This window comes from Ambystoma mexicanum, chromosome 5q (genome assembly GCF_040938575.1).
Source record: "Ambystoma mexicanum isolate Mex_15411 chromosome 5q, UKY_AmexF1_1, whole genome shotgun sequence".
In the NCBI taxonomy this organism is placed as follows: Eukaryota; Metazoa; Chordata; class Amphibia; order Caudata; family Ambystomatidae; genus Ambystoma; species Ambystoma mexicanum.
This window is the reverse complement of record NC_090933.1, coordinates 344,443,800-344,459,401: the sequence shown is the minus strand read 5'-3', so window position 1 is coordinate 344,459,401 and position 15,602 is coordinate 344,443,800.

Sequence of the window (15,602 nt, the reverse complement as noted above, 5' to 3'; positions counted from 1 at the left end):
GCAGTTTATGAAATCAGGAATCTTCTTCATGAATCCATTTGGCAATTGTATTTCTTTCATGTTGTCCAAGATTTGAGGACATACTTTACACCTGCCACATTTGTGGTTCCATAGGATTTTGGGAATGTTCCATATTGATTTAATGGTTCCTGATGGTTTTAGCTGAGTTGGTTTCATGTAGCTTGGGCTGATGTTTTTTTTTTAAAGATGCTGCTTTCCTGAACTCTTCACTTATCAAGAATAAATTAAACTGAGTAAAAACTCATTGGTGTTTTCAAAAATGTATTCTTAGGTACATTCAATATTTGCATGGATGGAAAAAAATGTAAACAACAATCTTACATCTATATAGCGTCAACATGCATGTTTCAACCCGATAACATCTGATTGTATGAATGCATAATCCCGACTGAATCTAATATATTGAACGTAGCGGTGTAAAACTGACTTTCATCAAATTAAATATGACCAGCCTTAGAAAAGACCCTCTAGGGCCAACATACACCAATATGCTTGTGTGTCAAATACATACAACTCTACGTAGTAACCAAATAGTGTGACACTGCATGCAAATGTTGCATTTTATATCCCTTTATCTCACTAAGGTGCATTAACCGAGCTCATTTAAATCAAGTGATAAACAGTAGTCATTCAGTAGAACACATAGACACTTATAAATGAGTTGCTATTGTCGTGGTAAAATGACCACTGACGATTCTGGTGGTTGGTGAAAAATGTATTTGTAAAAAGCAACTAACAGGACAAAAACAAACCAACAGCAGTACGAGACTTCGGCGCAAGTGAGAACCCCCCCACCCTCTCGCCCCTCCGAGCACTGTTCTCTTATACCCAAAGGAACACATGCATTTGAATGGAAGGGGAGGTCCAGACAGGGCAGGGAATTCTACTGAAACAATGTTGTAAGCAGGGAACAAAGCCCCACTATACAAGCCTTTGATACTGTGCAATCAGGGAGGACAGCATAGCGTAATACATTTAGTGAAGGTGAATATAATCCTCAAAGATTCATGCACGCTTTGAGGCAGGCGAGAACGCTTACAATTTGATGACTTCCATCTACTAGTGCTGCTTTTCCTAAGAAAGCAGGAGCTCAAAACACACTTACATATGACAAAATCGAAAAACGTCAGAAGTGAGAGATGTGAAGGCGAGCCTAGCCACACTCTAGGCGAAGAGCCTCCTTCGCCCGTACGTGCACAGTAAAGCCTCAAGCCTCACCTCCCACAAGCAAGAAACAGGGGTTAAACACGGCAGTTTGCAATATCTCCTCCCTATTATGATGCAATAATGTACCAGTGGAGTGCCTCACATTTTCAATTCCAAACGTCCCCCCACACTATCATTTACAAGACTACATTGTAATGAGGGTTTCCGAGGGACGTCTGCTAGGCAGCCAAAGTGAAGGTCAATGACTTTATGAAGCCACTTAGATTTCTGAGATGAAATAAACCCCTTAGCTGAAAGCTACCGATTTATAATGTCATGCTGTGTATATCCCCTGCCCCCTGGTTCCTTTCCAGCAATGAATGGTCCCTACAGACTGGCAGTGGAGAGAGTGACGAGGGGTGGCTGAGGGAATTATGTTAAACATGTAAACAGTCAAGTTCCTTCTTCCCACAGCAACCTCAAGGGAAAAGAAAACCTAGCAGAGAATATGCCTCATCCTCTGGCAGTGGATTATGAATTCCATAAACCTCTGCCATGATGTCGTAGGAGGAGGATCAGGAAACATCATTCAGAAAGATAAATAGTTGCTACTAGTAGTCATTGCTTATATATGATTAGCTTAAGATGTAATGATAATACCCTCTGCTCATCTAAGTATGAGGCATAAACAAAATTGCAAATGTAGCACCAGGTCGCAAGCTGCAATCAATCGCAGATGGCGACCAGGGAGGTGTTCCTCACTCCCAGTGCACGAAATGAATATTTAGGAGTACATGAGTAATATCCGGTGCCATAATCAATTGGAAACTTAAGGAAGGCAGCCCTTCCATCAGCGAGAAGGCCCCGACAGGTGAGTTATGGCCAGGATCAGCGCCGCACGCTTGTGCGCAGCCGAAATGAATTCCTGATCTATGTTGATGGAGATAAGCTGCTTTAAGCCGCGAACTTTAATAACTCTGACAGCCCATGGCGGTGGGGAGATGGAAATTCCACGAGGTTCGGGGAAACGCGGAGGCGAGGCACATTAACAGGCAAATGAAGTGTGAATGGGAGCAGCTTCGAATTATAACTGCGTTAGCAAGTGACAAATGGCGGCGCAGTTAGAGGCCGCGTTTTGAAGCAGCACGAGTAATTGTGAAGGATATCTTGAATGAAGCTGGAAAGGAAGGTTTCATAACCAGAGTCCTCAAACACTTTTAAAATGGCCTCGTCCACGGTCATGGGTGTTAACTTTTGATTTTCGCCACAGAGGCAGACATTTCGACATCGAGAGAATACCCATCCGCAGGACGAAAAAAACACATTTTACAGCACATTTTGCAACGGGAATTGGAGAAAAAAAGCAATAGTCTGTGCACGAAGGTCTAAACTAACATATAACTTCTCAGCAAAAATCGCCTAATCCTCTGGGCTCTCTTTGCGGCATTCTGCTTCAAGATGCCCTCCTCACCCTAATACTCCTGTGCCCGCCAAATAGCTTTAGCCTGCTCCCACCCTTGTAATCGAGGCTCATGCGGCCCATTGGTGCAGCAGCAGCAGCCAACCCGCTTTAAAGTGAGCAGCGCGTGCTAACTCCTCACCAAGCCTGATCCCAGCAGGAGAGGAGCCAGAAGCCCTTAGTCGCCTACTGGTTTAGATGAGTACTGCACCCAATCCGGATTTTTTTCTTTTCTTTTCCTTTCTGCTCTCCCCATGTAAATACTTGCAGAATCTCCACGGTGCAAAATGACTCTCCTGCCCCCCTCCCCCACCCCTGTTCATTGAGAACAGGGGCAACTGCCCTCGCTGTCCTGGTGCCCTCGGTTTCCCATACTTCCGCAGGTTTTTCCAGTTTACGTTTCCTTTGCAAAAAAGGAGGTAGGTGGAGGAGGCTGTAGGTATAGCCTGCGACGCCCTACTCTTAGGAGCCGGAGATTGGGTCAACAACCTTCAGCGTGGGTAGGAGACATACAGGATTTTGAAAGGGAAATATAAGAAAAGCAAATACAAAATTGTAGCACGGTTTAGAATCCTAAGTGATTGCACAAAATATGACTTTACTATCGGCAGTAATTTTCTGGGGTGTGTCATTGTCCAACATCTAGAGACTATTGGGATCAAGGCTGGTCTTAGGGCAGTGCCGCCCGGGCATCCGCCCGGGGCGCCCTGCCATTAGTACCCACCATGCCAGCTTGGGGGAGTCTTCCCAGGGCTCCCCCGAGCTGGCACAGTGGGTGAAGGCGCGTCAGGTGCCCTATTGAACCAAAATGCATCACAATAGGGCACGGCTGTCAAACCAGCATGGGACAGCCTTTGAAAGGCAGCCCCATACTGGTTTGACAGCCACAGCACTAATGAAGCGATTAACTCCCCGCTCCAGCATGGGGCGGGGATTTAATCAGTTAATTCATTACAGCGCCGCTGCTAGGTTTGCAGCAGCGTTCTACGGAGTACGGGGAGAAGGAGAGTGGGGTGCCAAATTTTGTTGTCTGCTCCGGTCGCTGCAGGTCCTAAGGCCGGCCCTGATTGGTATCTTCCGTGGCCACAGTGCACTGTGATGCGCAGTGCTCAGGCTTCATCAGGAAATGCCAAACGGGGGCGGGCTTTCTTCTCTGTTTTATCAACCAACCTATGGAGCTCCATACCCAGGCGACTCTGCACACTGCACAACCATAGACCCTCATAAAATCCCTAAGCACTTGTTTGTTCAACAGGATGGAAGAAGGAAAATGGCACAAACTGGCTGAGCCCAGTCGATTGACCCACCCAGTTCCACTCACAAGTATGCAGGACAGCAAGACATTTCATTAAGCCGAGGTCAACACCTCAAACTGTGCTACAATCAAGCTACGGAACACATCTGACAACTAGGAATTATCAGGTGGGCTCATGGGCGTAATTTTAGGGGGGCGACGTGGGTGTTTGTCCCCCCTCCAACTTTCATAGCACACCATTTTGTCCCCATTCATTTGGCTGGGGCACCTTTTCTTCAGATGTCATGTCCCCCCCAACATTTTCAGAAAAGTTACTCCACTGGTTGGGCTCCTCGCTCATTTGAGTACATTTCACCATGACTGGTCAATAAGTTTCTCTCTCAGGCTTGTGGCAATCAACCAAGAACAACTGGCATCTACCTGAAAGCTCACCTTCTACAATCACTGTAGACTGGTGTCAAACAGGGCAGAAAAGTGAAAAGGTGTTATTACAGGGGAGACGTCTACTTAAATAGCTGTCACAGAGAATATAGAGCAGCCAAGGAACTATGTGGTATTTTACCAAATAGTAACTGCAAATGTGTGGCAGAGTATCACACTGAAATTAGAGGATATGTTGCACAACCAGCCTTTGTTACGATAAAAACCAATCGAAAGATTCTGTTATGACAAAAGAAATGTTACAGAATGTGTAGCCTTTGCCATGAGGAGGGACGAAAAGAGCACTCTGATAGCAATGTCTGAGATCTTAACCATTTGTATTCTGGGGCTCAAAAGGAAGAATATTTAGCGAGTTAAAGGTTCCAACACAAATAGAACGGCCTTGTTGACTCCCGGTGTTAATACTGGCAAAATAAATGCCAACAAAGGTGATCAGAAACAAAAAGTAAGTCTCCCTTATCGACTGGTTGACCTGCCCTGCTAATCTGGTGGGTAGTGATAGGGGTTGTTCAGTCCCTTTTCTCCATAGGACAAGTTACCGCCCTGTCTGGTATTTTCCCCAAAAGCTTATATTTCCTACCCCTGAGCTTCCAGGTAAGGACAGGGCAGGTGGGAACGCCTATAGGGTTAGGGGCCAAGAATTGGGGAAGAGCAAAGCAAGCTCTGTGAAAGGGTCGGATCTAAAAGGACTTTATGTCCCAAGTCCAACCCCTAGTCTTCTGAGTGTAGACCCAGGGGAGGGTTCTTTCAAGGCAGTCAAAGCCGCAGAGGTTTTAAGTGCACTTGCACACTTTTTGTATTGTCTCCTTTGCCTTGGTCTTTGTTTGTGTCTATGTTTTTCTCTTTGCGTGGGTCTTTGTTTTTGCATTGGTCTTTTTTTCTTTATTCACTGGATGAGGTGGTAGCCTCGAGACTACTATGGGGGAAAGCACTGTATTGTACCTCTCTTGCACTAGAGGTTTTTCCACTGGGTTGCTGATGCAAGACCTGCAACTCTCTACCCCTTGCCTATACTGAACAAATGTCTGCATTTGCGCAAAGGCTGATATTAATATTCCTTCAAGGTCGAGTAAAATGGAGGTCAGAATATAGGTCAGGCCACATTCAGCATACTGAAGCCTCCATCTTATGTTCCTTTGGTTTCTTGTACCTAACTTGCATCTACCTCCTCTCCCCTTTCTTCAATACAGCAATCCAGGGACAAATAGCCCATAGTCATTAAGACGATAAAGAGTCATGATCACTTTCTAGTCTACAAACTACTAAAAAATCAATCCTTTTGTCACCTGATTCTAGGTTCAGGTAGATGTAGTCAGGAAAATAACTAAATGGTCGTCATGACTCTAAATCATGTGGACCCTTCCCGTTACTGCATGGTTACTGCATGCAGTAATGGTATTTGAGTTTGCCGGCATTTACAAACGAAATGCTGGCAAACTTTAGACGAGGCCTTAAGCCTGCATCTATACAACACTTGCCACAACTGTGCACCAATCATATCTCTTGTCACCTTCACCGTTAGCATTTCTGTAGGTGCCAACTCTGCTCCTCAAGCATATAATCTTCATGATAGGGGAAAGCAACGCCAATTTTGCCATTAAATCGCTCATCACAATAACACAAGACAGAAACCCCAGACAAAAACCCACTTCCTCATCTAGAGCTTCCATAAATTGAGTCTTTCCCTGCTCGGGCGTTCTGTAAACAAATCCGAATGAGGCCAGACAAGGACTGATTCTTAGTTGGAAGGCACAGTAAATTGGGGGAGTCTATTTATACCTCTGTCCACTCCCAGGGGTGTTGTGCCAAAACTCAAAGGGGTAAACGACCAGAGAGATGACCCAAGGGATTCTTTTGAGCCAAATTCTCAAAATGTACATAGCCTTTTGCTTTTAGGGGGGGTCAATTGCCGATTCTCCTGCAGTGAAATGATATCTGCCATTTGGATCAGCTCTCACCAATGTTCCTTGACAAAACAGAGACATCAAGGATTTTAACATGAAAATATGAGGTGACTCAAACTGGGGGACATAAGCAGCAGTCTTCCCCAGGCTCACACTTGGAGACATGATCGCCCTTCCTTTGACTTCTATAGACAGGGCATTAAGTACTCTACGGTGGTTTGCCAGATGCTTAACCTTCCATCTTCCCGTAGGCGGCACCTCAATTCAATGATATGAGGTTGAATAGGGAATTTCTTTGTTGATGAGGGTAGGAACCCCCTCCCCCCTATCTGGGACTTATGTAGTTGTAGCCCCTCCCCATTCCCTCCTGGGTTCTCACAGGTTTTCAAGATTTCTTTACTTAGGCTAGTGACCTTGTCGCTCCCACCAGTGGGTAGAACTAACAGCTGGCCAGGATAGCCTTGGATCACATGCTGTCTTTTTAACCCGGCCTGTTTTATGGTGTGTTCTAACTCGCAGAGCCAGCCTTTCATTCTCTCCCTTTAGCTTTTTGCCCTTCTTCGCTTTGGCCAACACAGGGTCTGCTTCTATGCTTCTCCTTTTCTGCTCACTTTAAGATCTTTCTCTAATGGTACCAGCTCCTCACAATATATGTTCCATGTACTCTCGTTTCTTTTTAGGTGTTGCTCATGTTTCAAAAATAAGAATTTGCCTGTGCCCAGGCCCCTGCGATCTGAGATGATGCAAACCCTGTCCCCCATATGGAGAACAAGATACCTTTTCATGGTGGGCCACTTGTCTGGTTTCAGTCTCCTGTGAGAAACCAAAGGGTGTCTCACCCGCTTGGCCCCAGTGATCCCTCTCTCAGGTGGCCAGGGCATGGCCATCGCCTTTGGAGCCAGACCCTGGGGGTGGACCTGTGCAGGAGGGTCACCTGTGTGAGGGGTCTTCAGGGAGTGGAGGTGAGGCCACTGATGGCGAGATGCGATATTCCCCCCTATTTTGTTTATCCAACCCATCCTATGTTCTAGGATGCTTCGAGGTCCCAAATATCCACCCCCCCCTTTTTATACAAACACCGGGCCGAGGAAGAGGTTGACCAAGAGTAAGAACATTCACTTACACACATCTTACTGGACATGTCCCATCAATCAGGTCAGGAAAAGTCAGGCACTTGATGCTAAGTGCATACACCTAATAACCTAATACCAATTAGGTCTCCTCACATGAATAAAAGGCAGCACCCAAAGACACACTCTGAGCAAGGCAGAACAGGAGTACGAGCAGGACTTCCAGGACGAAGGCAAACCTACTGGAGCAGAACGACAGACCAAGGGACTGGAGCTGTGGGTCAGAAAACCCCAGAGCTCCTGCCGGGGGGTCGTTGCCTCCGACAGGCCGTAAAAGACACGTGGAGAAGGCCAGATCCCACAAGTGAAGATTGCATTGTGTTCCAAGGATGCCAGCGACCCTCCCGGATGAACGGCAGAGTTGGGGAGGCGAGGTCAAGCCTTTGGTACTAATCTTGACTTGTGAATTGTGAATCGTAAAAACCAAGAAGAAACGCACACAGCCGGTGAGTTGGCAAAGTGACCTGAAAGACCTGTGTGTGTTAAAAGTGAGATAGTAACATTATATTGCAAGTGGAGGCTGCGCGCGTGTAAGTGAAACGTGAGGAAAGGCAGACCTATGAATTAACTTTGAAGTAAAAGGCAGCTATGAAGACAGAGATACTAAGTAACTGGGCCTCATTACACGGACGGAGGTAACCATGGCACTATTAGTGCCATGGTTGCCGCTGGTATTTTACCGATTCCGCCTTGGTGAATGGGGGAATTACCGCCCCATTCCAAGGTTGGCGGGGCGGTAATTCCCCATTCACCAAGGCCCTTCCCCATTCCCATTTGAGCCCCCATAGGGCTCAATGGGAATGGGGAAGGAGCAAATAACGGTACTGCTATTAGCAGTACCGTTATTTTCCCTGAGGTCCCTCAGCGGGTCCCTTCCTTAACGTGTGGTCTGGCCACACGTTAAGGACGGGACCCGCTGAGGGACCTCGTAGTATGGCGCTAAGGGATTTCCGGCACCGGTGCCCTTACTGGTGCCGATAATCCCTTAGCGCCATCCGTGTAATGAGGCCCACTGAGTGGTACGGTGAAAGGAAGTAGCCTACTTGAAAGTCTCTGTGAAAATTGAATGGTTTAAAGCTATAAAGCGTATGAACCACAAAAGTGAAATAAAGACGTTAACTCCCAGAGAAGGGGGAATGTGAAAGTTGAACCGTGAACATTTAGTCGGAGTGGTCCTGCTGTGGTCTCTGAAGAAAACCAAGCACATTCGAAAGTCTTTCACATCCGAAGGGGGGGTTCCGAGACCGACAGAGGGAGACCTGAAGTGAGATAAGCTTGGGAAAGGGAGCACCCTTGCAAGTGTGTGTTGCATTACATCCAAAAGGGGTCTGAGCCCGACAGAGGGAGACTCGAAGTGAGATAAGCTTGGGAAAGGGAGCCTCCTCGCTTGTTTATGTTGAATTTTGTTTTGAGAGGTGTGAGCCTAGCAGAGGGGGGGCCTGCGAGAATTGTGTGGTGCAAGGTCTGAGCCCGAGAGAGGGGGACCTTTGTGAACTGTTTTTGATGAAACATTATTTTTGAGGAGACTTAAATGTGGAAGGCCAGAAGCTGAGCCAGAGTGAGACAGCCTTACTCCGGGGAGGTCTAACGTGGTTAGGAGAGCTGGTTCAACCACATTTATTCATTTGAACACTGGTTTTCCTTTTGCATACATTTCTCCGTTTTACAATTTTTTGTACAAGAGATAGGGCAGGCATTAGGTTTTGTTAGCATATGCCATTTTGATTTGACAGACTCCACTAGGACTGCATTATTTATTATTTGATGGTCGAGACTACTCCCATCTTAGTTTTAGGGCAAAGTAGAAGTTTCTCCAACCCCAACAATTTAATAAAGGTTTTACAAATTGTACCCATTGTGTCAGTGTCATACTTGTGATCCAATGCCTCTCCTACAGTCCCCTGTGCACCATTGCTTTGGGCGCAAGCCCTCGATGCATCTAGTTTTCCTGACTGCCGCTATATCTCTGTTCAGCTACGTTTCACGGAGCTTTCACACCCGAAGTTCACTGTCTGTTCAATCCTGCTCCACGCATGGACTCGCAATTGGTTGCTGAATTGTCTGTCAAAGCAACCACTTGTCTTAAATGTGTCTTGCAGCTTTTGTGAGACTAGTTGTCTCCATCTTGTGCTGTGGCCGACTTTGAAAATAAATAACCTGGCCTTCTTTGCTTCTCTCATAATGTGCATATCCCTCTGGATGATGTGGGATCTCTTTCCTGATTGGGACAGCAGCTGCGATCTAGTTGAGGCATGTGTAATTCATTCTTTCTCCCTATCCATGAGAAGGATATCCTTGAAGGGCTGATTGCAAATTACAGACTGGTGTCCCTGAGGTTAGGCCTTCCTCCATTCACCTAGTAGAAGTGTAAATCTCATTTTCAATACACTAATCCTCACTCCTGTAATTCTTCTATTCATTTGTTTCTTGGGTCTCTTCAAATGATCCCTCCTGGTCCTGGAAAAGAGGGGAGGAGGTCCTTTGCCTGGTGACTTCATCACACGTTTTATAATAGGAGTGTAATTGCATTAGCTTTTATGCAAGTGCTTGTTTGTATGGTTGAGTTCTCTATAGATTACTCTGCCACTCCCTTTTAGGTGTTTCATGTCCCCCCAAACCCTAACATGGGAAATTTTGTGACTGTCAGAGAGAGCATGTTGAGCTTTCAGCTGTAAGAGGAGAGTGGTTAGTGTGAAGAGAGCATGGGATACATGTTGAATGGTTCTGTTCCTGTCATCTGTTTCTTAGACACATTTTGACAGTCCTTTTAGCAAGTCATCTGGGTTTTCTCATTCTCTCGTAAGGGACCTCATTAACCTGCAGTGCCACAGAGTCCCTCAGATAGTTTGGAAAAATCCCCCACACACCGTGAGGTGCCAGTGTCCACAAATGGGACTATACTCTCCATACAAGTGCCGATCCTCTGCAGGAGATTCCCCACCAAACTCCTCTCAACTGCATACCCTAAGCAGTTGCCTCCACTAGCATTGCTGCCTTTGCTGGAGTATTGGCAAAATATGAGCCTTCCAGGGCCTCTGTGTCATTGATGAAGTGCTTAGCAGACATATGTCAACAATTAGAAGACAATCTAACTGGCTCTCTACTAATGACAAAATCAAACTCAAAACTGCCTCCCTAACTTTCAAGTGCCTCAACAATTCAGCATCTAGCTACCTGACAGAGAAGTTCAAAAGAAAAGTCACATCCAGACCCACCAGAGCTGCCTATACTAACTGCTTATCAGTCTCCCCTTTCAAAAGGACTACTATCGGAGGGAATAGCTTCCCCGTCAAAGCGGCCCAACTGTGGAATTCCCTCCCGCCTACCTTAAGGACTGACCAATCATACCGACACTTTAGATTAAACATCATCAAGTGGCTTAAAGAAAACGATCTGTAGCTCCAGTATTATCTGCTACTCCTAGTACCTGACTTTGTAACCCAGACGGGGCCCCGCTTGTCAGCTGTGGATCCCTACTTGTAACTGCATATGTATTACATGCTGTATTGCTATACTGACCTGTACCTATGTGACTATGTAATCTTTGTAACAAGTATTCTTGTTTCCGCGCCCTGATACCTACGGGTCTGGTATGCGCTATAAATAAATAAACAAACTAACTAACTTCTGGCCCAGCCCTCTTTAGGTGACAAGTGTTCAGCTCCTACTTGGGCAACGCTGAGTGGGCAGTGTGATGAGTCCTTGGATGTCGTTATTTCTCCCCGAAGGTGGAGACCCTTCCCATGAGGCTGGGGACAGTCCCCTTGGGGTGGTATTCAGCGGGAGGATCTCATGGGGAGGGACGCCCCCTCTATGGACAAAGATGACCATCTAGGTGGAATGCGGTACAACACCCCTCACCCTCCACCCACTTCATTTACTTACCCTCAGTCCATGAGGCCCACCTTATCATCCCTAACTTCCATACCACACACTTCAATGTATATATGTGAGGCTGAATACCCTAGAGTTACTGAGACGAGGAAGAGTAGGGATGACTTAATGAAGATCTCCTTGACAGATACTGAGATGAGGAAGAGTAGAGATGACTTAATAAATATATCCTTGACAAGTACTGAGACGAGGAAGTGTCTTCCTAAGAATTTGAATGAGCATTCTAGCTGTCATCGCTCATTCATAATAAAGAGGGAGGAATGACTTAACTTTTTGTTAGACTCTCCGATGAAGACCCGCGAGCGAGAGGATTGGCTGGCATGGAAAGGAGGGAACGCTGCCGACCGTGACACGAGCAAGGAGGCTCAGGTGTCTCTACCTGATCTGCAGAAAGCTGGAACAGCAGGGATTCGGGCAAGCAGAGCGCCTGGATCATCCTAGCAAGAAAAGGCAGGCAACCTGCAAAGAAGCAACTGCTGCAAAGTCTCTGCAAGCCACAGAACAACACCGGCAGGGGCCAGAAAGGTACATGGGTGGTAGGGGTGGTTGGTAGGGGCTACGGAGAGAGTGCAAGAACTGAATAATCCAGGGTTTGGGATTCCCGTGCACAGAAGATCTCAACAAGTAATCTTCTTCATGGCAGTAGCTGGCAGGAGAGTGAACCAGGTCTGCCAGATATAAAATATAGAGATAATAGGGGCCCCACAATCACGAAAGAAGACTCATCCAAAGTCATCTTCTTTGTGGAAGTACCTGGCAGGAGAGTGAACCAGGTCTGCCAAAACTAAAGTCTGAGAAAGGCCAGGTGAAGGGACACATTCCCCCTGGTGTTGTGAATTGTGAAACCAAGAATGAGAAAGGTCAAGGGAAGGCAGATATTCCCCTTGGTGTTGTGAATTGTAAAACCAATCATGAGAAAGGCCAGGGGAAGGGAGACATTCCCCTTGGTGTTGTGAACTGTGAAACATAACCTGCGAAAGGCCAGGGGAAGCGAAACATTCCCCTTAATGTTGTGAGCTGTGAAACAAAGCCAAGAAAGGCCAGGGAATGGAGTCATTCCCCCTAGTTTTGTGAACTGTGACAGCAAAGTCGAGGAATGCCAGGAGAAGGGAGTCATTCTCCTGGTGGTTGAAACTCCCAAGAAGGGTCAAACCAGTGTTCCAGCAGAAGGGAGTCATTCCCCCTAGGATAAAGACATTGTAAACTTTCTAAAGCAGAGGGTTGGAGGATCAGCAATCCTTTTCTTTTTGTGAAGTACTGAAATCAGGGCAAGGCAGTCATTCCCCCTTGGAATTGTTGAACTGTGCAAAACCACAAAAGGAAAAGCCATGGGAATGGAGTCATTCTCCCTGGTGTTGCGATTCTGTGCTGCTAGAGTACTAGGAGAAGAGAGGAATTATCCTGAAACACATAAACCAGGGGAAGGGATTTACTCCCCTACTGGTGGAAAACCAAGGAGCAAGATACCTGGCGAATGGAGGTATTCTCCAGGAATGCAATAGTGATGAAGTGAAGAAGCAACTATGGCCAATAAGGAATGGTGTTGTTTGGGCTGGAACTTTACCTTTTGAGTTGAATTGAGAGGGTTACTGCTTGTTGGCATTACAACCTGGAACTTTGTTGTGTTTCTTGGAAAGGGACTGAGACCTGGGGAAGGAACTTACTCCCTCAGTTAAAGATCCCAGCTAACAACCGGAACTATGATCCACTATCCAGAAAAAGGGAACCACTCTTCTAGACCAAGAAGATCCACTCCCTCTTTAGTTTAGTTAGAAGTGTGAGGGGCAGATGTAGGCTTTTTGACACTGGACGGTGGACTGTTGATTCATAAGGACACCCTAACCGAAAAAGTTGGAGGTTCTGTATTGACTTCCAATGCCTCACATAGCCGATCTTATCGATAAATTGGGTAGTGCCGTCTATTTGTCCACCCTAGACTTGACCAAGGCATATTGGCAATTCTTGTTACATTGACCAGATAAATAAAAGACTGCCTTTCCCACCCCAATAGGCTTATATCAGTTTAAAGTCTTACCCTTCGGGTTGCATGGTGCCCGAACAACTTTCCAAAGGTTGATGGATAAGATTCTCCAGCCTTATTTGGAATTCTGCAGCCTTATTTGGAATTTTGTTGGGCATACTTCAACAATATTGTAATCTGCAGTCCAACCTGGGAAGACCATTTACACCATCTATACACTGCAGTAAGAGCCTTAAGAAAGCGGGATTAACAGCCAACCCATGAAAATGCAAGCTGGCCCAACCTGCCGTTAAATACATAGGGATTTTTGACAGAAATGGCAGAGTTCAACCTGAAGAGGAAAAGGTTAGAGCAGTCTTAGAATCCCCTACGCCCAAAACTAAAAAGGATTTAAGATCTTTCCTAGGGTTAATTGGGTAGTATCAGAGATTCATACCTAACTTTTACAGTTAAGCTGCCAGACTGACCGACAAACTACGAAACACAGAATCCCAGAAACTTAAATGGGATGAAGAGGACGAAGTATGCTATCAGGCCCTCAAACAAACACTATGTCAAAGCCCTATTCTCAAGGTAGCACACTTTTCTAAAGACTTCATATTACAGACTGGCGGTTCTTTGACTGGTTTATGTGCAGTATTATCTCAGAACTACGACAGGCTAACACATCCAATTCTATATGCTAGTAGAAAACAGTTTCCCAGGGAAAAGAGCAATTCAGTGATCAAATTAGAGGCTTTAGCGATCAAGTGGGCCATTATACATCTCAAATATTACTTAGTAGACCAACCCTGCCCCCCCTAACATGGATCAGTCAAAGGAAAGAGTCTAACCCAAGGGTTATGCGCTGGTTCTTGGACTTGCAACCCTATTGCTGCTTCTCAGTGGAACATCGAAAGGCCAGAGAACAAGGAAACGTAGATTTTCTTTCGAGGTTCCCCTTGAAGCAATTCAGTCCAAACCGCATAGAGGAAGGATCAGTGAGAAACGTGAGGGTATTCTCCCACCTACTCCCAAGGGATTTTCCATTCAGGTGGCCAGGGAAGGGCCATCGCTTTTGGATCCTGACCCTGGGGGTGGACAAGCGAGGGAGGATCACCTGAGTGAAGGGAGATGGGGGATTGGGAGGAGAATACCCAAGTGCAAGAAATGGCATTCTCCCTTTCCCAATTATACACCAACCCACTCTCCCTCAGCCTTATTGGGATATTTCCAATCACATCCCATCTCCCCCACCCCATTTCCATTAAGTACTGGGACGAAGAGGAGGTGATCGGGAACAATGAAAATTACACCTAGAGACAAAATAGGTATAGAAAGTGAGGCCTATCATGTAACACCAGTAGACTTTCCCACTGACAGAGTGAGGTATGGTCAGTCAATCAACCCAAACCATTTACACCTGACTTCACTGGACAATAACTTCAGGTATAAAAGCTGTGATTCTTCCAAGAAGTACGAACGAGCTGGGATTGCTGGTTAGTAAGTGAAGGCAGCAACACGAGAAGCCTGGGAGGACCGGAGGAGAATGAAATGCCGAGATGCTGGCCCAGTGTACCAGAGGGGTCGCAGTGTGGTGAAGGAGCTGGGTCTCTGTGAGGCCAGAGGAAGGCGAGGTGCTGCTTGTTGGACGTGTCCAGGCCAGTGCTCATTCCCCTGAGACATGTGTCGCTCCCAGAGGTGTCTGAGGAGCAGGTGGTGAGACCCCGACCTCATGCCCTGTGACCTGAGGAGCTCCTCGCTGGCGCTGCACGGTCTGGGTGAGTCTCGCTAGGTGATGCGTAAGAACCCAGGCGCGTGAGGATGGCTGGAGCGGCAGCATGAAAGCAAAGCGGAAAGGAAAATAAATTAAGGAAAAAGAAGAGTGCTCAAGGGGTTTGAGGCGAAAAGACAGTAAAGTGTGTGTGAAAGCAACCTGAAGCAGGAAAGGGGGGTGTGAGCGACCTGACAGAAAGACCTGCGGGTTGAAAAAAGAAAGTGCAAGAGGCACGAGACAAAGAAAGGAAGGTGCAAGCGTGCACGACCAAAGAACAGAATGTGCCAGGGGCACGATAAAGTCAAGAAGAGTGTGCTAGTGGCACAGCCAAGAGAGAAGGGTGTAGGAATGCACCATTGAAGGAAAGAAAGGTGAAAGAAGGTGAAAGAGAAACAAAGCCCGAGTGGAAAAGAGCAAAAGAGGGAAAAGTGCCCAAAAAGGAAGAAACAGAGTACAAAGAGAGGGGTCAGGAGTCAGAGTGGTTTTGCACATGGGAAGAGCCAAAACCCGCTATTTTCAAAAGTCCCTGACACTGCCCCATTGTAAGAAATGTGTGTTAAAACAGTGTATCTAAACAGTGCATCTTGACAAGGTGTACCTTTGCGTGAATAAGAG